Source organism: Nicotiana attenuata, unplaced genomic scaffold (assembly GCF_001879085.1).
Source record: "Nicotiana attenuata strain UT unplaced genomic scaffold, NIATTr2, whole genome shotgun sequence".
Lineage (NCBI taxonomy): Eukaryota > Viridiplantae > Streptophyta > Magnoliopsida > Solanales > Solanaceae > Nicotiana > Nicotiana attenuata.
Genome location: NW_017672897.1, coordinates 1 through 4,872, shown reverse-complemented (window position 1 = coordinate 4,872; position 4,872 = coordinate 1).

The window sequence follows — 4,872 nt, the reverse complement described above, 5'->3', positions numbered from 1 at the left end:
CGTTGATGGATAAGCTCTTCATCATGTCAATGAACTTTTTGAATTGATTCTCACTTTTCTACTTGGCTAGCCTCTGAGGATAAGGGGGAGGTGGCCTAGGCAAGGGTGCCTTGGCTTTTGGCACAACTAACTCCGGCATGTCAATTACGTGCTCCCTAGACGGGTTCACGTCACTTTGTGTTTCCACATCGGCGTCTTGAGTATTGATCCTCACTTCTTCATTCACATTTTCATCAAGTACATTCTGAACCACCAAAGGAACTTCATCTTCTTGCAACTCAACTTCTTCACCCAAAACTTGCGTTTGTTTGGAGGCATTCACATCACCGCCTCGTCCACTCCTAGTTGTCACAGCCATAACATGATTGTTTCCTCCCTTTGGGTTCACTATCGTATCACTTGGTAGAGCACCCTTAGGGCGTGTATTCAAGGACTGAGAGATTTGACCTAGTTGCACCTCCAAATTCCTAATTGAAGTATTGTGAGAAGCCAATTGCGCATCAGAATCCGCATTCTTTTTCATCATTTGTTCGAACATCATTTCAATTTTACCCATTTCATTGTTGGATGAACTAGGACCCTGGGATGGAAAAGGAGGTGGATTGTTCGGTTGTTGGTACATTGGGGGCCTTTGAAAGCCTTGCCCCTGATTTCCTTGGTTATCGTTCCACCCGCCTTAATTGTTGTTGTTTCCACCCCAATTGTTGTTGTTGGCCCAGTTTCCTTGATTGTTGCAGTTGTTATTTTGATTTCCCCAGCTGTTGTTCCCTTGATGTTGATTGTTCCAATTGTTGTTGCCTTGTTGTTGGTTACCCCAATTGCCCTAAGATCGCCATTGTTGTTGTTGGTTGGAAGAATTGCCTCTTTGGCCTTGGTAATTATTCACATATTGCACCTCCTCATTTTGCTCATCATAGCCATCATCTTGAAATCCATTACTATCATTGTCAAATTTATCCGAATTCCCTTGTTTATGTTGACCTCTTCGCCTTCTTTGGTTCACTAACATATTAACACCCTCCATAGCATTCACTTGGCAAGGATTTTGGACTTGTTGCAACTGTGCCTTTGCCAACTGGTTCATAGTTGTTGTAAGTTCTGCTATAGCCTGTCTGTGGTCATGTAGTTCTTTATGCAAATGAGTAACTGTGGGGTCACCCTAAGGCACATTGGCTCTACTTTGCCAAGTGGAGGATGTGTCAGCCATTTCATCAAGAATCTCACAGGCTTCATCATAAGGCAACTTCATGAAATTACCCCCAGCCAATTGGTTCACTATGCATTGATTTGTTGTATTGATGCCCCGATAGAAGGTTTGTTGTATCATCGCCTCTGTCATATCATTGTTGGGGCATTCTTTCACCATAATTCTGTATCGCTCCCAAATCTTATGCAATGGTTCGGTAGGCTCCTACTTGAAGGCTAAGATCTCATCCCTTAGTACTGCCATGTGTCCCGGTGAAAAGAATTTGGCAATGAACATATCTGCCAACTCATCCCAAGTGGTGATGGAATGGTTGGGAAGTCGCTCAAGCCAGTCCAATGCTTTCCCCCCTGAGTGAGAAAGGGAAAAGCCTCAATCTAAGTGCATCCTCGGACACGTTGGTTTTCTTGCTCCCCCAACAGGTATCCACGAACCCCTTGGGATGTTTGTACGCATTTTGAGTGGGAGCACCGGTGAAATACCCACACTGCTCCAATAATGTCAGCATCACATTGGTTATTTGAAAATTGCCCGCCTGAATCCGGGGCGGAACAATAGCACTCGCATACCTTGGTTGGGAAGAACTCTTGGAGCCACTGTTGGAGGTGGCGGATGAGGGTCTGGAATATTATCATTTGCATTGGCCTGGCAGCCTCTCCGTTATCCTTGAGGTACAAGAGGCACCTCGTCTTCTCCAATGTCATCTACCTCCTCCCCCACGTTCATATTTCCAAGAGGGTCATTAACATTTAAAGCCATTTTGGTACCTAAAGTATTGATACACACAAAATAGTAACAAGAAGGAAAGAATAACAAAACACAAATCTAACTAAATAGATAGCCAAAACCGTTAGCTCCCCGGAAACGGTGCCAAAAAGTTGATTGCTGCCAACTCTGCACTACTAAAAAGTAGCAAGAGAGGGTCGCATTAGCTTTTACCCGATTTTGGGTCGGGATCGATATCCACAGAGAGATAGAATTGGAATCGAGTATCTATCTAGTGTAGGATTGCGTTTGTGTTCTTAATTACACTTATCAACATTTTTGGGGTTTTCTTTTATAATTCTACTTTTATCAAACTACAAATTGTAAATTTAGCAAGGAGCTATAATGCTACGAGTTGTTCAAATAGGTTTAAAAGGTACTAGGGTAGTGACTACCGCCTAGGTGGTCAATTGACGGGTACTTGAATCTAAAGCACGTTTGACATGTTTGGGGAGTATGTTATAACCGTTGCACGACTTTACCCACTCTACACCTCTCGGTGGTTCGAGTGATTTTGCCCGAATTGGCTTTCTCAAGACCAATTGGGTATGCAAATTTACACAAGCAACTAGGGCTCAATTCGGGTCTTACTCTCTCGAGGTTTAACCCTTTAACTGGGGCTATCAATCTCTTGAGTAGGCCCCAATTTATTGTTGGACCAATTTCGGAGACTTAGGCTCTCTTTCTCAAGAAGAGCTCAAGTCAACTCAACACAAACTAGTGTTTGCAACCACTAATTCAGAAATTAACCATGAAATTGGCCCAAATAACAAACACCCATAGTCAAATTAGCCCTAAAATACAAGACCCATTAATTACCCACACTAGGGTTGAGCCACAACCCTAGCTTGTCTAGCTACTCATAATTAAAGAAGGAAAGCAAGAAATAGAAGAAGATAAACACATATTAATTAATTGCTAAGCTAAATACAAAGATTCAATGATGAAAAGTAAGTAAAAATGCCCAAAATGGCTAAGAAAAGTCGACCCACGAGCACAGCTGATATATTACAATATCTTATACCCTAAAAATGGAAAAAGAATCTATTTATACTAGGCTGAAAAATCTGGACAAAGTTGCCCATGCGGGGTTAGTGCGGACCGACAAAATGGACCGGTCCGCATTGGGCTCTTGACTTCAAAATTCTTGCTCTCTGAACTTGGGCTCCGCGGACCGCACAGAATGGGCTGCGGCCGCGGAAGCTTCTAGTGCGGTCCGTACAGAATAGACTGCGGACGGCACAGGCTTCAAAACTTCATTCTTCATCTTCTCTGAACCTTGGCTCTGCGGACCGCACATAATGGTAGTGCGTCCGCATTGCCTTCAGTGTGGACCGCACAAAACCTAGTGCGGCCGTACTGCCTTAATGCTTGAAATAACAGCTCTCTGAATCTCCCGGTGCGGACCGCACAAAGTGTAGTGCGGCCGCACTGGGCCTGCTTCGCTTGAGCTTGCCTTGCCTTTGTCACTTGTGCAAGTTTCACTCCTTTTGAGCCTATCTTTGACATCTTGTCACTTTGTTGATCAGACCTGCAATCAAGCACAACTTGTGAGCCTTTTGGGACTATTTTGTATGAATATTTGATCAAAGCATAAGCAAGAAGGAGTATAAAATGCGTCAAAATATCTAGTTATCAGGAACCAATCAAACAGCATGACGGGCTAACTCAGAAAACCTCATCTCATACTGCGTCATAGTCATATCATCCTGATACAACTGCTCGAACTATTTGCGTAGCTCCTCTCTACGAGACTGCGGGACATACTTCTCCAAAAAGAGAACGAAGAACTGCTGCCAGGTAAGGGGCGTTGCACCAACAAGCCTACACCTATCATAAGCCTCCCACCAAGTAAAGGCAGTTCCAGAGAACTAGAAAGTAGTGAATGAGACCCCACTAGTTTCTGAATACCCGCTGTACGAAGAATCCTCTAACACTTGTCCAAGAAACCCTAGGCATCCTCGCCCTCTGCACCACTGAAAAGTCGGAGGCTGAATTCTACCAAACCTCTCCAATCTACGCTGCTCGTCATCAGGCATGACGGGTACCACATAATCCTGAGCAGGTGCAACCGGCTGGGCTGGTGGTGCCCCCAGTGTATGTAGTCCTTGAACAACCTACTCGGGTGTATGGGCGGCGGGAGTCTGAGTCCCTCCCCCGGCCTGAAAAATTGCTGCTATAGCAGAAATGGCGACCACCTGAGCAAAACTGGTGCACACGGTCAAAATCTGAGCTAAGGTCTCCTGAAGACCTGGAATAACAATAGACACAGCCGGTGCATGGGATGGTCCGTTGGAGCATCCACAACTGGGACCTGATCATGAACTAGGGTGGTTGGTGGATATGCAGGTAATGCCCTAGCTGCTGCGCGGGCTACACCCCTGCTCCTACCACAGCCTCGACCGCGACCTCGGCCTCTAGTGGCCCCAACTGGTGGTACTGGTGGTTGTCTGTCCTAACCTGTAGCACGTGTCCTCACCATCTGTGAGAGAATAGAATAACAGAAGTTTAGTTAGCAGAATCAATAGATTCGCACGACATGAATTCAAGAATGTGAAGTTTTTCCTAAAGGTTATGTGGCCTCTCGAAGATAAGTACAAAAGTTTCCGTACCGATCCGCAAGACTCTACTAAACCTGCTCATGACTCGTGAGACCTATGTAACCTAGGCTCCGATACCAACTTGTCACGACCCAAAACCAACCCTGTTGTGATAGTGCCTATGATGGAACTAGGCCAGCCGACACATTCCCAAAATGATTCGACATTTTTATAAAAAACTTAGATAATAACTTTTTTTCATACTGAAAATTTCCGTAAAAGAGATTAATCCAAAAAAACAAATGCGAAAAATAAAAGTCCGAACCTCAGGTAGTCACTAAAGTCATGAAGCAAAACACTACA